The sequence below is a fragment of the Parus major genome, chromosome Z (assembly GCF_001522545.3).
Source record: "Parus major isolate Abel chromosome Z, Parus_major1.1, whole genome shotgun sequence".
In the NCBI taxonomy this organism is placed as follows: domain Eukaryota; kingdom Metazoa; phylum Chordata; class Aves; order Passeriformes; family Paridae; genus Parus; species Parus major.
Window position 1 is genome coordinate 54,079,767 of NC_031799.1, and position 18,850 is coordinate 54,098,616.

Below are 18,850 nucleotides of genomic sequence, written 5' to 3' on the forward strand. Positions count from 1 at the left end.
TCCTCTCCTCTCCTCTCCTCTCCTCTCCTCTCCTCTCCTTTTTTGTGGCCAGCTTAAGACCTTTTTCCTTTTTGTCTGTCAAAATATATGACAGGAAAGTGCAGAGTTTTATTACGGAAATTCTTGTTACTTTCTGTCTGCTGCAATTCTTTTTTTCCCTCTATTAATTTATTCTTTTTCTACCTAAATTGTGGTATTTTCTCCTGACCAAATGTGCTTCTCTGCAGTTCCAGGGAGGTACACTTGGTTGTCTAAATCATGCCCTAGTGTCAGTCTGAAAAATGCCAGGTGCTATTAATGGTAGTTAAAGAGGCAGTCACGTACGTACTGGATGGCACACGACAGGGTACCCGCTGGGAAAGCATGTAAACCCTTACCACCCAACAATAAAACTATGCTTTTAGACTCTTGGTAATTATGTAAGAAGGTGGAAATTCTTTAGGAAGGGGAAGAAAAAGTACACTTTCAAGAAAAATGGCCAAAGTTTGAGAATGTGACATTCAGGTAGCCAAGACTTCCTTACAATTTATAAAACATAGTAAGAAGCCAGATGGGAATGTCACTTCATACCCAGTTCCAGTTGACTCTATTTGTCTTTGGTAGTGTGTCAGTGTGTATTAAGTAGGCATTCAGTCTTATGCTTATTATAATGAATTTCTTTTTCACTGGTATTTTAATAGATATAATGCTCTGATTTGTCTGTATTATTAAAATTGATGAATTGGCAGGAAATTGCAAAACGTGGCACTACAGTAGAGTTTCACCTTTCAGCTGTATTACATTGAATAGTTTGAATATTTCATATTACTGATTTATAATGCTTGCAGAATACTACATTAAGATCCAAATTAACTCTGTTTTTCTGCCTAAGCAAATGTGATAATTCTCTTAGGACCAAAATGAAATCTAATTATTTGAATTATTATTTAATTACATGGAATAGTGATTCTATAAGATCATTCCATTTTGTTTAACATGTTAAATTAAGTTCTGAAATATCTTCTGTTGCTGAAAAAGAAACTTTAGGTATGGAATAGAAATCATGTAATTTGGAAATTGTATTACTATGTAATCTTCAGACGCCATGTGGAATGACTTGAACACAATTATAATATTGGTAACTATTAATAATGTTCAGGGATAATAAACCACATCTGAGTAGGGTGGACATTCGCTATGTGTACCATGTAGTTCCCTGTGTGAAGTAATGAAAGTAGGGGGAGGAAAAAAACCCATGAAAATGTCTCTACATTCTTCTGAACTGATTTTTACAGCAGGTACAAATGTTAGAATTTAAGACTGCATTTGAAACAGCCTTTTAGTCAAATGGTTCTTTAAGGCAACAGACACAACCCAAACCACAAGAAGTTCCATATGAATATGAGATACAACTTGAGAGTGACAGAGCACTGCAACAGGCTACCCAGAGAAGTTGTGGAGTCTCCTGTGGAGATATTCAGACCTAGCCTGGACATGATCCTGTGCAATATGCTCTGGGTGAATTGGTTTTATCAAGTGGGCTGGACTGGATGATCTCCAGAGCTCTCTTCCAACTCCCCCCACTCTGTAATTCTGTTATTCTGTGAAAGTTTTAAAGAGGCACTATGAAGGGACATATTCTACCAGCTTGACTTTTTCCATATTAAACTGCAGCTAGAAGTTCACCAGCATGAGCCAGTCCTGTCTCAGACAAAATAAAAAGGTTTGTATATCTGTGACATGATTAGTTATTCTGCTCATGAAAGGTGTAGAATGATGCTAGAACAAATATGAATATTTAAGGTCTCAGCCATTAGATGACTCCACAGAAATGATACAGGAAGAATTTGACTGCCCAGTAGGAGCCTATGACGGAAGCTAGAAACTCTTGCTCGTGAGAGTGGACCCATATTGGAGAAGTTCATGGAGAACTGTCTTTTGTGGGAGGGATGCCACAGTCTCACAGGAGAGGGACTCCTCTCCCTGAGCAGCAGAAGAAAATCTCAGTGATGAACTGACCAGAACACCATGCCCTATCTCCCTGTGCTGTCGGTGGAGGAAGGGAGGGGCTGGGGGGAAAAGGTGGTTTTAAGGTCTCATTTCACTTCTCATTTTATTTAAGGTCTTATTTTACTTCTCATTATCCTCCTCTGACTCTGTTAGTGATAAATTTACTTTGTACCTTTAAGCTGAGCTCTTGGAGTGTTTTCTCCCAGTCCTTATCTCAGCTCATGAACCCTTAATTCATTTTTTCTCTCTGCCCCAGCTGTGGCAGGGGAGCGTGAGTGTGTGGCTTTCATGGGTGCCTGGCATTTGTGTCAAACCATGGCAAGGGTAAGGTAAAGTACTGTGGCTGTAAGATTCTATCATATTAGTCTGAATATGAAATTAGTGTGGTAAGACAACTGTCACAGCTGGAACTCAGACTGATTTAGAACTGAAGTTGAATTAATAAACCCATATTTTCATAGCTGTCTAAACCCTTATTCCCTAGAGCTAAAATCTTTTAGAGAAGAGGTTGCTTCATTATTTTGTCATCAAAGGTGGGACTCATATTTAAAATTACTGCTCTTTCCTTTCTTCTTCTGTGTGTCCTGCTACAATGCTGCACAGCAGCTTCTAAGGCACCTCTTCCATCCTCACATAAAAATTTCAGTGGGAATTTTTCCACTTCAAAGTTGCTACAGGGCCAGGCATGAGCACCTGCAGAGTTAACATGGCTGTACAACATATTCACCTTGAAGCCTTTTGTAGCTGGTCACAGTACAAAAAAAGGTGGAATGGGCTGCCATCAAACCTTCAAGGTAAAGATCAAAAACTGTGTCATGTCTTCAGGTCTTGCTTTTCTCATTTCTATTGTATAACTTGTGTTTGGACGTTCTTAAAGTTTAATGATAGCCACTACTTTTAGGTTGCTTACTACCCTGTTGGTACTCTGAAGCTCTTCAGTCATGGAAGGAATGGACAATTCTGCAAGGAATTAAGCCCTCTGTATTTAGATTGAAACTGTTTACTTCAAAACATGAGGTTGTAAATTACTAAGATACAACAAGACAGAATCACAGTGTGAAAATCAGGTCCTGAGTAACACAACAGCCCTAGTGCTGGAAAGTCAGTTGTGTTACATTGAATCAGCCAAAGCTACCAAGGGGAAAAACCTCAAAATGTCAAACTAAATAATTTAATGTTTTCTAAATGGTAAAATTTATGTATTTTATAGACACGTATTTAAATAGAAACTTAAAAAAATTCAAAGGGGTTTTACATGTTTTGACTTTTTTGCCAACCTGCAAGCTCTTGGCTGTCAATGTTTAAAGGACATCTCAAACCAGAAATTAATCTAACCACAATATGTACATTAAAACCACTCAGGGGTGTTGCTAATTCTCAGTGGCCTTTTTTTATTCCCCCCAATGAGTTGTCAACCTTTACATAAGTGGGAAAAAAGAAAACATTAGACTCATAGTATGAATCAGCCTATCTCTGAGTAGAGAAAAAAAAAATGTCAAGAGAACACTCAGAAGTGAGAAGAATGCAGATATGAAGCACAAATATTCTACCTTAATCAAGCACTGCAAAGACGAAGCTGAGATATTATAACCTCTTCTGAAAATGTGTTTATCTATCTGGCTATTAGTGCTGGTAGCAGCTTATGTAATCACCAGACATTTTCCCTGAAAAATGGATGAAGTTAAATGAAGCCTTCCTTGGAGTCAGCCATCCTTTACCGGCATGTTGCTCAAAGAGTGTATTAGCTATAGATTGAAAGTGATGTACTGCTTTTCAAATGACAGAAGTTTCTTAGCTAGTTCCTCTGGAAGAAAAAATTAAGACAGATGAATATTTTAGCAGTCTATGGAAAGGGCATAAAACTAGAAAGTGTCTGAAGTACTGACAGAGACAACATATACCACCTTCTTTCTACATCTAGGTAGGAAGACTTCTGCATTGTGAAGTAACTATTTTTACACAGAGTTACTTATCAGTAAAATACTGTGTTTTCTTTTCCTGGCTTCCCACCATTTACTATGTTTCTTTAAGGACCTCCAAATTATTTCTTCAGAAAGTATAAAGAATACAAGATAAAGAAAATCAGTTAGAAAATCAGGTTAGTGAAACCATAAACCTGTATTTATAAAGACAGAAGGATTTTAAGCATTTGAAATCCTTTCATTTTACTAGGATTTAGGAAGCGGTGCCACTGAAAGCATGGGCTTCTTAGAATAATTGGATGGCTTGAATTGAAAGAGACCTTAAATATAATCTAGCTCCCGCCCCATGCTTCATGTGTTTTACTGCTAATGAAAATTAATAATATGGTATTTTTGTGTCTGGTCTCTTATGGACTGTACATTATTCAGTGTTTAACAAAAATCAGTATTGTGCCTGAGGGTCTTACAGGAAGCACAATAAAAGTCCTGAATTCCTGCATATTTGACTGAGAAACAGTCTCAACAAGAAGGAGATGAGAAATAGGCAAGAAAGTGTGCGAAAATGCATAAGATGGTAGTATATTTGGGCAGAAGTAGAAAACTTAATTGTTAGAAAAATGTATTAAACCTTTCCTGCCACACAGCTGTTCATGCTAGACTAATGGTTTTATTCACCTGTTAACTTGCCTCTGTTCCTTTATTGAATCTGAATGAAGTCAGAGCTATGCCTTAGGTAAAAAAAAAATTACACCAAAACTTGTAAACAGGGTGTCTTCGCAGGTGAATTTGGGACAAATGTATACTGATGTGGCCATTAATATCTGCTTTCTAGTACCTCTCTCTTGTGCACTCTGCAGTATTTAACTTGATGCCATCTTTCTTGGAAAAAGTATTTTCCATTAATTCTCCAGGGTGACACAGTTGCTTCTCTTATGCTGTGTTCTCTAGTGTTCCCAGGTCCACTCTTCCAGTCTGAACTTTCAGATGCCAGCTTCCAGTCTACAGTATTTTTTTATTTCCCTGGCAGCATGAAAGGATTTCAAGCTCTAGAGAGGAAGGCCAGGCTGGCAGCAATTAAAGAAAGCATTTCTGTGAGATGGTGGTGCATTACCAGTGTTGTTAGGTACTGTACAAATATTGCCACTGAATGTCGATGCCATTTAGTATGGTAGTCGATGCCATTTAGTATGGTATATTTTACTGCCAGGAAAAAAAGTTTCAGTCTTTGCTATTCTGACTGCATCACAAGCCCATGGTGAAAGGCTGGGGCCTGTCTAGTGTGGGGAGATTTCCCCAGGCAGCTGCTGTGTGGACAAAAGTCTCAGTTAATAATTCTACCTCAGCCAGGACTCCAAGTGCCATCAAAGGAATTTGTACTATACTACACAAGCTAATCACAGAAAATGCAAAACACTCAATATGCTGATTGCATTTCTGCTTTGTATTGTATCAGCTGGGTTTATTATCTTTTCTCTACCTTTTACAGTCTGTACTTGTCACAGATAGAGAAAGGAAAATTATATAGGAGCTGTGTGTTTCTCTTTTTCTATAGGACAGACGAAGGGAAGGTGATAGAGAGTGCTCTCATGGTGCATGGCATTTCTGGATTGAAAAGGTGTAATACTGTAAACACTTAAAACACCTGCTAACAGTTTTTGTAATTTGGGTGATAGTTTCTGATGTATCCATTCTCAGTTCACATCCTTAGAGGAAAAACTGTGGATTTTAATGAGAACATGGACAAAAATAAGATTGTGAGAGATGCAGTTTTACTGATAATTCCACAATAATAATAATAATCATCATCATCATCATCTTGGGAGAATTCACAGGGGATTCAGAACAATGTTTTCTTTGAGGAACATTTTTAATTCAACAAGCCAAAAGTTTGGGTTAAAACTATTTTCTATTTGGGTTAAAAGCATTTATTGGTTTCTTTCAAAAGTTTCCGGCATTATAGTTTGCATTTTAAGAAATATGATTATGAACCTGATCAGTGATATTTTAATTACATTAGTGCTTACATCAAAATACCTCTTTGAATTTGAATCTAATGTACTGTAAAAAAAGATAAATGCAAAAATATTTGTTTCTAATACTTCAGGTATTTAATGACCCTTTAAATAAATAATCTCAAATTATTTTTTAAGGCAGAGCACTTCAGATTTATGGTACTGAATGTGAAATTATAAAAAGCAGATGGAATACTCCATAATCTTTTTTATGTCTTTATAATTTCTTTTTCTGTTCTTGAAGGTAATTTCTGTTAGACTAAAACTCTTCATTTTCTTTTCATAAGCTCTCTGTCTAATTTTCTCAGCCTGTTCTCTGTTGCACATATATATATATATATATATACACACACACACACACACACACATATATATATATATATATATATATGTCTGTGGCTGTTTGTTGTTTTGTGTTTGTTTGGTTTTTTCAGGTATATTTTCTTCTTTCCTTGGGTTCACTCATTAGTTTTGCTTTGCACTTAAATCAATGTGAATATTAAGTTTTGTAGAAATTTCTAGGTGTATTGAACCAGTATTTTCTTTTCTGTCTATGAGATACAATTCTGACTTTTTCATTTAGTATAAATGCAACCTTCAAAAGTTCACCTATTTTTAAGTTCCTTTGGACTATTCACTGTATAAGTGACTTAAATTGTTTGATTATTTACTGATGGCTTTTTATTGTTGCTGTCACTAAGAGAGATTTTTGTATTGCAGCTGGCCCAGCAAATGCAGCACTGAGGTTTGTCCACAAAAGCTAATTGTAATAAAATTCTCCATTGTGCAGGACCAGGGACAAGAGTCTATATTTTGCCCCAAAATATCAGCAATAATGGTAACTGATTTTTGTAAGTTCTAGGGTGATTCTAACCTGCTGTGAGGTAACTTAACTGTTTCTGATGTAGTTGCAGCTTTTATTGTAATACTTGAGGTTTTCTAATATATCTACTGATCTTTTCCCCTAATATTAAGGGGTAAAGGGAATTTATTGTCTCCAAAGGGCAAGGCACATGCACATTCTCTATGTCACAAGAGCATCCTCTGTGGCAGCAGGCATGGGGATAGTAAAAGCTGTAGATGTCTTTTTTCTGGACAGAAGCAGTACTTTGAATACCAATAGGCAGTTCTGCTGTCTTCCTGGTGGCATGTCAGAGAATTATAGAGCTGGAAGAATTAGTCATTGTCATATTTAAGGGGCCTTGGCCAGAAAGCCTTGGAAAGCTGTCATTATCGTGTCAGTTTTGCTGTTATTGCCTTGAACCAGGGCCTATTAATAACTAAGAAGGGGAATGTGTTCAGATTTTCTATATTCTCCTTAGAAAGAATTTCATTCTGTATTCTCACCACAAACCTTTGCTGTTCTATGCCTCTGCTGTCTGGGAAGCATGTGAATCAGCAGTGGCTATTTGTTTAACAGGAGGCATCTAGGTTTTCCTGGTGTAGTGCATCACTTTGTATCACACAAGTGTATGCCACATTCCCCTCAGAAAGCAGTCACGACTGGCTGAACTGCGGCTGCTTGTCTACAGCTGCACCAACCCAGAATGAAAACTCAGCTTTACCTTCTGTCCTGGTGCTGGGGATGGGGATGGAAACATCCTGTGACAAGAGTGTCCAGCATGTGCATGAAGGGACAGGGACTCTTCATCTGATCGGGACCTTCCCCACACCGCTCTTGCTGCTGACACACACACACACACACACACACTCAATACTTTCTTCACTCTGCTCCTGTGGCAGATTCTCAAGAGACCCCATAATTTCAAATTCAGGAAAGACTTATTTCTTTCTCTTGGCCTGGCTAGGTAACATTTGATGCTTGCATCACATATTTTGCAATTAGCAGGTTCTACCCTTAATAAGGGTACCCTTAATAAATGATCTCTTTTGTTTCCCCAACTTCACACAAAAGACAAATTTTTTAAAAAATGCGTCCTTTATGCTGTCTTAGGTATGTACAGAATCAGCAGAACTTTCATGAATTGCTGATTTAATTTTAAAATTGATTTTGGAGAGGGCTTAAAGTTTATTTATCCACTTAGATGCTATATTTTTTCTGCTATTATGTCCTTTTCTGGTCATTTTCACTTTCTATAAAAAAATTAACATATTATATTTTATACAACTGAGTTAAACCAATGGCAGATTATGATCTGAAATTATGTACAATTTGCAAATTTAATGCAATCCATTAGGAAATTCATTATATTTTAAAAGGTGTTCTATTCATTTTTAAATTTGAGAAGTTATGAAAGCATAGCTATTTCCACGACTTCTGATGACACACAGCACTACAAATGTCATGTGCTCACAGAATCACAGAACATCTGAAGTTGCCAGGTGTTATGTGTGGTCTGCTCGGTGGGTTTAGGGGAAATTGGTTTGATTTACTTTGGGTGGAGTGCATAAGATACAGCAAAATTCTCAGGAGGTTCAATAACAAGCCTTTACTTGCAAGCTTTATATAACTAAGGTAGCATGAGATACTTGGACAATTTTAAAATGTACCCATTGTGGTTAGAAATGCAACAATATAAAAACATGAAAAATAACACTTAAGAACATGTAGAAGGGGAAAGAAATAAAGAAAAAGAAAGAGCACTAAGGCACACCGTTACCACCTGTGGATCCCATGATGAGGCCTGGTTGTTGCAATGTCAGTGTCTGTTGAATGAAGTGATGGTCACAGTCCTGAGCCATCAGGCGTGGGGGGAGTCTGCAAAGCACCACGTCCATCCTCTGGGGTAACATACACTCAGTGGCTCAGTGGGAACGCCCAGGTGCCTCCCCCAGGGCTGGATGCTGCAATTCTGTGGACCACAGAGTCTTTTATGGGTTATGACATCTCATAAAACATTACTCCTCCTAGCAATCCTCCAGTTCCTTCATCTCTGTGGCCCTTCATCAGACTGTGTGCAGAATGTCCATGTCTCTCTTGCACTGAAAAACCCAGAACTGCACACAGGAGTCCAATTTTGCCTGCAAAAACACTGAATAAAGAGGAAGGATCACCTCTCCCACCCTGCTGAGGACATACACCATTAACATTTACTGAAACAACGCAGTGATGGCTGATATTCAACTTTCTGTCCCCAGGCCCCTTTCTGCAAAGCTGCTTTCCAGATATGGAGTCACAACATGTGCTGGTGCCTGAGATTGTTCCTCCCCAGTGGCAGGACTTTGCACTTCATGAAGTTCCTTTGAGCCCATTTCCTTCTCCTCTCCAGGTCACTCTGGCTGTGACAATCCTGTGGTCTATCTGTCATTCCTCCTCCCAGTTTTGCACTTTCTGCAAACTTGCTTAGGAGTCCCATTGTCCCATCATCCAGCTCATTAATGAAGATGCTGAACAGGACCAGACACACCACTGACCCCTGGTCTGCAGTGGTAATTGCTGATGCTCCACGGTGGAGCACTGTGGCACACCATGTGCTTACATGGGCTATAAACATGACTTGTTTCCATGCTGTATAGGTGTCTTCATAGCACATATGAATACTACTGAAGAAAATAGCAGTTTGTCAGGGGCTACAGCTTTAAAAAGCTTTGTTTTATAGTGTTGATTATGACTTCTGTTTACACACATAAATCTCTTCAGGCTTACAAACAAACTTAGTTAAATTAAAACTCATTTCTTTACCACTGAGCTCCTTTCACTTGAAAAAAGCTTTAAATTAAATGGCATTCCTTACTCTTCCATCCATAAAATCGTGGCCTTCGAATTCATGCTTTTCGTAAAGACAAAATGAATAGACACAGTGTTTCATCTTGGATTGAAATCTGACAGAGCATATTCAATTTGTGCTAAGGTCTTGTTCCATCATGAAGCATATGAACTGATCTTGACACAACGAGATACCAGGGCTATTAATCAACCTGTATCAATATATTAATATCAAATATTAATATAATTTGATATTAATCAAACCTACATCTGCTTTGTGTTTATAACAGATGCCCCAAGAAACAAGACTCGTTGTCCTATGTCTGCTTAATGAGAAATCGTAATCCATCTGGTTATAAAACCTCAGCAGAATACCATACAATGTATCTCTTGGCTAAACATATGTTGTTGTTCAACTTTTAAGAAGAGCTAAAGATCAAGGAATTAGCATGAAAAATGTTCTAAATTACGTCATGACTGAAGATTTTGCAAATTTTCTCCCCTCTGAAGTTTACAAAATGATGTAAGTCTATATATCTATAGCAAATATACTTTAAAATATATTTTTTCATGCTAATTTTTAAAATACATACTAATATTATTAATTCTTAGAATATCTTATCTTAAAGTGGTACAAACATTAGAAATTCCTGATTTTAAAACCTATAAAATTTAGTGCTCATTATAGATTGAATTGCAAAAAATCTACGCATAAGGTTTTTGCTGTAATTTCTAAGAAATCTTTCTACATGAGCCATATTGTGGTTAAAAATAGAGGGAATTTCTAATCAAGCAAGCCCACTTTTGGCTACCTTTTGAACTTTAAAGCTCTTGAGGTGTTCCCTTGGCTAATTAGTTCTTATTCTGTCCCCAGGTTTGCTATTGTCACTTTGGATTCTGCTGAAATTGCAGGATATGTTTTGCACCATTGCTGCTGCAGAGAAGAGCTCTGGAAGAGCTGTGCCATGGCAGATGTCTGAAGGAGAGATTCCATATGGGTAATCTTCCATCTTAGAATAATGGGAAATACAATTAACCCCTCCAAGACATTTTATTTCAGATGGTGTATCTGAAAAATTTGTTCAGTTGAATTCTATAATAAAACACAGGGAGGGAGAAACCTAAGATTCTGAGTATCAGTTATAATCTAACTCTCAGGGATAATGCAATTTTTAAACTGCCTGCTGTGATTCAAATTATTTCCCTGGGACACCTGTTCCAAGAAGACTCTCTAAGAAAGTTAACATTTGCACAGATGATGACTTCCCAAAACCTAACAGAGTCAAGCAGATTTTTTATAAAACTTTAATAATAATGATTAGAAGTGTAAGGTGGGTGTGTGTTTAACAGCCAACAGCAGCTAACAAACTTTTACTTCCAAGGAAATATATTGCCTTTCCTAGCTACTAATCTTCAAGAAATATAAAATACAGCAGTATTAGTTATTGCTTCAATAAAATTTGGTTATCAAGGAGCAGCAATATGTTATGAAGCTGGTGAATTACAAAAAAAGAACTAGAAAGTGGTATAAATTTACAAAACTCTTGAAGGAAAGGAGTACATCTCAAGTGATAAATCATTTAGAATATAAAAGATGACTGAAAAAGGGAAATTTAATAGACAAAAATGCAGTGAATTCTACATTCAAAAAAGAAATATTAATAATCTATTATCATTATCAGATGTAATGGAATTAAAAATATATGCATGGATGAAATCTGTGTGAGAAGCTTTGTTTCGTGTATAGGAGCAGATCCCAGAGGAAGATTGCAATTTACAAGTCTTGTAGATCTGCCACATCAAAATATATTATGCATCTTTCAAACCCTGAAAACAAGTCTTCTTGGCTTCCAGACCTAATTAAAAAGTACTAACCTAAATTTGTAACTACTGGAAAATTATTGAAGACATTTTAAACCAGATAGTAGAAATTTTTCTTTTCCTAAGATCTTTCATGTTGTGGACTTGTTCTTTTTTAAAATTACAAGAGAATTGATTTTGTACTTTTCAGAATATACCTATACCTGATCACAATCAGATGAATTTCATATTTTAATTCCATGTTTTATTTTGTTTGGCATTTGAAGTCATTGCTTATTTCTAAGAAATATTTAATGAAGAAAGCAAGAAAGTTATAATTTCTGTTGATGCATGTTCCAGGATGCACCACCCTTCACCACTCCAAGGTATTCTGAGGTGTTGTAGTATTTATTTATGCAGTAAAGCTCATACTTTTAAGCTCTGCTTAGTTTCTTCTGGTTGTTTAGAGATTACAGGCTTTGCATTGTAGCCAATTCATCTTCTTGAAGACAGATTGTGTATTTATTCTGCTTTGGATGATATTAAATACATCAAAATTTTCAATAAATTCAATGGCTCTGTTATTTAGCTTAACTGTCTATTTCAGATCAGTATTAAAAATTAGAACATCTGTATGCACTAATAGCATTGACTTAAATTGACTGAAAGTATTTAATGGGATAAAACCATCTTACCTGAAAGCCTCTTACTATAGCATATTGATGTAGCTAAGATCTGCAGTGCCACTCAGACTAGGAATTTTCTTATCCCTTTCCTCTTAGCCAGTACTCTCTTTATTTACTTTGGGATGTTTCTGTGATTCCCAGACCCACAGTAAAACCTGCTGCATTCAGGGAGTGCTGCAAGGCTCACAGCCAGAGAGCTGAAATGGTGTTTAACCTTCAAGTCCCCACTCTGGAGCTTCCCTTCCTCTCCTTCTCCCCCCATCTCCCCTTGCTCTCCCTTCAACTTCTGCTTGATCAGTCCAGTTTTAAGCACAAGAACACTAAGAGAGGGAAGGAAGCCACATTACTGGCAGTACCAGTAGATCTTGGGTGTTTAATCTAATAAGGTAGATGGGAATTTAATTTATGTTTTACCTAGCTATGCTGAATGGTGGATTGGGAGCATTCAAGACAATAAAGCATCCTGCTGTCCCAGTTTAGCAAATTTAACCTAGGTTTTCTAGGAGAAACTATTACAAATAACCAAACTGTATTATTTGGTAAATATGACATTTATTTGGCAATAGTTAGCTGTACTTTTTCCATATTATTAATATAGTGCTGGAGTTTTTTACAGTGTTCGGGTCAGTACATCTCTGTATGAACTCTGTTGAACCAAAATGGAAATAAATGACACAAAAGTTATGTAAAAACAGTGTTCTTGTTTCTACATAGCATTACCAAAGATCTAATCATAGCTTTTTCTTAAGATGTCTGAGATTTTTATTTAGTGTGTTTTTTAACTCTTGCACTTGTATGATCAAAGACACAGCATAATAAGACAGTTTTCATGAATGTAGACTTGGGGATGCACTTTATTGGAATTCTAAAGTTCTGTTATTATTTTTAATAGTATTTACATGCCCCTTGAATGAAAAGGTCAGCATTGAGTAATAAACAATCTATATTAGTGAAATTCTCATATGCACCTTACCTGGAGAAATTTAGAGACAGGCTGCATGGAATCTGCCTAGTATTTCAGACATTAAGAGTTCTATATTCCCCAGTCTTTACATATGCTAATGAAATGTGATTCTCTGTTTCCAAAGAACTATTTCAAACAATGCCATCATAAAGCAGAAAGGTAACCCCTCTTAAGTAGAATTTCTTTCTAGTGTTAAGAATTGATTTTTCTTCTAAAAGTTCTTTAATACTACTTAAAGAAAATAAAATTATACTTTTTAAAGTTCTTTTGTTTCACTCTGAAGACCTGTTGCCCTTTACATCCCCAAACACACATTTTTCTTCCATAGTTCATGCTCTTTATCCAACAATCTGTTCTACTCTCTGAGATCTGCTTCCCTGTGTCATGTCATAACCCTCGAAGTAGGAAGAAATTTCTTGCAGTTGGGCAAACAACACAAGGGAAAAACAGTGTTTGGGTGGCATTTTCCACATATTTGCAAAGACTCTTGTAGGTAGCTTACAGTAATCCTGAAATTCATTGTACCTTTTCCTTCTTTCCTTGTGTGTGAAAGCAGCAGACATTTGGCATATTTTAACTCAGCTGAAGTTCATTAATTTAAGAAATTGAGGGCTACTTGTCAATATTCCTGTTACCCTGCAATATCTTGTGATTACAGGCTTCCCTCAAGTGGCTGTGGCTGTGTGTTGGGCATCATGTTACCACTGAGGCGGAAAGGCACTAAGTCTCAGTATCTCTGTGCTACTGATTTCCTGTTTCTCTAGGGCTACCTTCCCCTCCTGCTAGCAGCTGATAGGGGAACTGCATCTTGTACATCAGAAATTGGTATCTGCCTCCACGATAGGGAGCAATCCCCTTGCTTCCACGCAGGCATGTTTTGGGGACAGGGATGGGAGGAAGGAATATATACATACAAGTCATTTTTTGATTCCCAGGTCAAGACTAATATCTTCTCTCATTCTAGTTAGCTGTTGATCAGTTTGGCTGCTGGACTGACGGAAGCATGACAGGCCATTCTCAAGTTCTTGCATGATGTGGCTGTTCTCCAGAGGCCCTCTGGCTGCCTCTGGATGTGACACCAGCTTTAACTGAAGAAGCCCAACACTTTAGCAAAAATGTGAGCCTCAGCTGGAAACTTGGCAAGAGAGTTCAAAACTGCTTCTTAAGCTAAGGCTGAGGTGATTGTTAAACAAAAAGTAGCCTAACAGACATTTTTTCATGACTTTTTATCTTGCAGAGGCTGGCAGAAAGATTGCAGAAAGAGGATAGCCTAGGAAGTTGAACTCAAAGCCAATTTGAAGTCTAAAATAATTTGATGTATATATGGAATGCATATATATGCCCATGCATATTTATATGTCTGTTGATGCTTAGCATTTAAATTTTTTTTTGGAGGAGGGTTTATGACATAGAACCTTTTAATAGAAAGTGTTTAATCATGAAGTTATAGAGCACTTCTCTATGGCTTACATTTTCAGAGAGACTTTAGGCTGGCACCACTATGCCAGTCTCCAAATTTTGTGGGACAAAATGGCCAAAGGCTGCAGGTGCACTTTGGGTGTCTGCATATCTAAACACTGCCTGCAGAAACAGATGTGTCCTCATTTTTCTCAATTGCCTTTAATCACACCATCTGATCCTGTTCCCTACTGTGTAAGGTATTGGGCTGGTCTCCCACTGTAGTGTATGACCCAGTTTTTGGGAGTTCTGGTCAAACACTACCCAGAGCTCCTGTTTGGAACTGACTTGTGGGGAATCCTCTCACTTCATTGGCACAACCTCCAAATGATTTTTGAATAGTTTTATTTTGGCAAAGGATGATCATTTAGGTCTTCCTTTACATGAAATGTTGGCAGCAGAGAGGCATCCAGTGTGGGCTGTCGTCTGGAAAGAATCTGGGTCCAAGCTAACGAATTCTAGTAATGTATTAGGAAGTTTGAGTTTTCCTATGAAATTAAGCTTGAGTTTTCTTATGAAGTTCTTTATTGTTGTTTAAATATTTATTTCTTGCGTGTGTTGCAGCACTGCTCTGAATTGTAGCTATACAATAGTATGAAAGTGCTGTTAGAAAAAACAGATTTTTTGTTCTTGGCTTGCATAAAGACAGCTCATCTTGGAAATGTAGTTTGACAGATAGTTCTGAGTTAAACTACATACATGACAAAAGCTGGCCTCTTTTGGACAAATTTGATCTATCAAACATCTAACAATGTTCTTTGGTTATTAAACCTAAAGACTGCATGCTATTTGAATTCCAATTGGATAGTAGAAAGAACAGCCAATATTTTTTCTAAAACTTCTTTCTTATTTTCATTTGTATGTTTTTGTTAAGAAAAAACCCAAAGCTCACTAAACAAACAAGCAAAGAAAAACCCCAAAATTAACAAAAGATGAATGCAGGCAAACAATTGTAATTTTATTCAAATAGGCATGAGAAGACATCCAAAGGGTGAAGACACTATATTTTAATTTACTGAACAACTTTTTTCAAATTTGAAACAGCTTTCCACCAAAAAAAGTTTTTTCTGTGTTTATTATTGGTGCATTATATAATAAATAAGTTTTTAAACCCTTATCCTCTCTGCAGTGTATTAAATTAATACAGCATGGGACAGGAAAGTAGTTTCACAGAGCAATAAAAGACCTCTTCATTTCTTGCACTGACTTTTTTTTCCTGACAGTTTGGATTTTAGAATATTTTAAAATTTTTTCTTTCCCACTAGTCAAGAGAAGAAAAATTTGAAATGGTGCCAAGAAACCCATTGCAAAACCACTTGCTTTTATTATTTTTTTTCTCTTGTATTTGGCTCATGGAGAGCTGAAACAGTTAATGGTGCCGAAAAAATTCCAGATACCTTCAGATGAAAAATTTGCATTTTATTTTACCACTTTAAATGGAATTGGACTTTTAGCTTTATTACTTCAGAAAAAAATGGTCTGCATGAAAATAGTTTGTGAGTTTGTGTGATCTTGATCATTGTGTAGCAATGCATTTTTATGTAATCCTTCTTTCAGTCAGTTATTTTAATTTTCACTGGAGTTCTGTTGTGGTTCTGACAGCTTCCTCTTTCTGGCTGTCTAGATAACTGCTTGTCTGTTTTTCTGTGACTGCTTGTTATACACTCAACACCATGGTACCAGGAGTATATCCTAAACACTCCTTTTTGCCAGCAACTGTCACAGACTAGACAAGCATGTGGAGAGCTTTGAGCTTTTAGCCGGTGATATGGAATATTTTGATGTATTGCTGATCAAAAGAGAAAAAAAAAAAGTGTTTCTATTTACAGAAGATTGTCTACAGTTTATATTTATGTAGGTAAAGCTACTGGTGAGAAACCATTAGGAAGATGTTACCTGCTTGACATGAATAGCAAGACATTTGCAACCTTGTCCAGCCTCTCAGCATGAGATTTGCTAAAGCAAATAACATCTTTCAGAGAAGAGGCAGAGCATACTCCCAATCAAAAGTGTCAGAATGTTAGGTATTAGGCTTAGGAAAAGGGGAAATGTAGCTATTCTGCCCCTTGTGCAAAGTTGGCTATGAAAAAGTACCATAGTCTGTATGTCAGTATGAAAAAGTACCATAATTTCATTCTCTTGGCCTTGTCTCCCCATGCCTATTCAATCAAATTCATCAGTTCAAAGCAGTGAGACTGTGCTGATGAGTTCTGTCAGCAGCTCTTGCAACCAGTTTTGGTTACCAGCACTTCCACAGCTTACCATACCTTTGTAACATATAACCAGCCCAGAGAACAGAGGAAAAGATGCAAGACATGACAGTCACCATGTTTGAATTAAAACAGGATGAGGTTCTGAAAAAATCCCTGGGTTCATCTGGCAGGTTCTGTGTTTATTAAACTCTTTGCAATGTAAGTTAAATGTACAACTGCAATGGTAAATTGCAGAGTCCGGCAAAATATTAAAGAAAAAATAAAAAGTAAAAGAAGGCAGGGAAAGAAAAGGTTGTAAGTGTTCATGATTTGGATAATGATATGCCTGTCCTGCATATGGCAGTTTAAAAAACATTCATTTCTAGCAATTCAGAAAGCATTCTGGCTAAGTGGTCTGCTTCTTTCTGTGTATTCATGTAGATAGGAGTCTAGTTTCTGTAGATTAGCTCATCTTTCTCTTTCCAGTAGCAATTAAATATTTATGTATCATAGTGTAGCAATTGAATTCATTTTGTCATGTATTGGTGAATATATTGCAGATCTCTTCCCTTTTCTTTTAATCAAAAAGTTTATTAAATAAGTCCTTTGTGAAAATATAAACAGGTTTTTTTTTCTTTCTCTGTATTTTCAATCAAGCTCTATTTTTCCTCTGGGCATTGGTTTCTCAGCCCTTAGTGGGACTCTAATTTTCCTTGTTAAAGTACATTGTTGCCAAGAAGAGAAACATTGCTTTTCTTGATATGCTTCTATTTAGTGCTGTATACAACTCTGTGAAGCTAAATTATTCTCATCTTTCGTTTTTCTCTGATTGTTACTTGTTTGTTTATATTTTTTGGTTTTTTTTTTTTACATTTCACTTTATTATTTATATATAAATGCAAAATATAAACACACATATAAAGTTTATGTGTGAATTATCTATGTAATCTATAGACTTTTGTAAATAAATGATTCACAAAATAATGATGTCCTTTTACTTCATTTTTATTATTTTTATTATTACTATATTTGATTGTTTAATTGAGTAACATTCCCCTAAACTATTCTGGAATTTTGTCTCAAAGGGAATAGATTTTGTCAAGGGGCAAAATCATGATATGCCTTTTGCTCTGCATATTGTGTTTATTGTTACTTCCATTGGTATGCTGGTGCCCTGAATTAGCTCTCTTCTCTTGGGCTGTAAGCCAAAGCCTTCTCCACCTGAGGAAATTCATAGATAGGGAATTGCACTGTGTTCTGTCACTTTCTTTTCTTTACTTGGGCCTACCTGCTCTGAAATCCTGACTTATTTATTGGATCTGGGACTGCAGCTGGGACTCTCAGACAATAATGTAACCACCATGCTTTGGAATAATTCTCTCTCTTCCTCACCTAATTAATGATTCATATTTTTGCAAATTTTAAATCCTAACAGATATCTGCTTTTATCAGCCTCCTTGTTGAAAGGTAAAGGTTGATATTACCAAAACCGTCTTTATCTCTGGTTTTAGTTCTGTTCAAATGAAAACTGTTATGATTCAAAATATATCTCTCACATAGGAAATGTAGAAAATCCTTTGGGCTAAGCATTTTATTAAAAACAATGAAAATTATCCTTAGAGAGTTTAAAGGATAACAAGTTGTCTTTACAGTGTCTTTTATCCTGGAGGTTGCCTCTAACATCTGGCTGTTACTGGGCGAAGAGGAGTTTTTCTGATTTGATGTGTATGAGCTACATGACACATAATGCTTCTCGGATATTTTAATTAAAGCATTGATTTTGTCTTTCTGAAGCAGTTTTCAGAGGACAAAAATAGAGGAAAGAAGAAAGGAAAGGTGCTGAGAAAGGTAAATATTTATACTTGCACGTGTGATGAACATCTGTGAAAATTTAATCTGTGGGAAAAGATCTATATACCTTAAATGAAAAAGAGAGGTAATAACTACCCCACAGATTCTGTCTGTAAAACTATTTGATGGGATATTTCAGGCTTTTATATCTTTTCCTGTACCTTGTTTGTAAGTTCCTTTAAGATATTTTTATCTTTGGAATAAAGTGTATAATTTTTAAGTTGTACAAGAAGCTACATTTGGGAGCTGGGATTTTGAAGTTAGGTGAAAAAGACAAGCCACAACCTAAGTAAAATATCTACACAAATC

The 18,850-nt window shown here is 36.4% G+C and overlaps 1 long non-coding RNA gene across 5 annotated transcripts in view; it reads left to right on the forward strand.

The window, feature by feature from the left end:
- The window catches only part of LOC107198355, a 37,067-nt gene extending 18,529 nt beyond the window's left edge, over nt 1–18,538 (forward strand). For 2 of the 5 annotated variants that reach the window (XR_001518925.1, XR_001518918.2), the window contains 2 exons: nt 9,881–10,113; nt 10,465–11,307. This is a non-coding gene — a long non-coding RNA (uncharacterized LOC107198355). The other 3 variants (XR_001518920.2, XR_004495538.1, XR_001518919.2) reach the window with 3 other exon arrangements.
- Nucleotides 18,539–18,850: the final 312 nt, after the last annotated feature.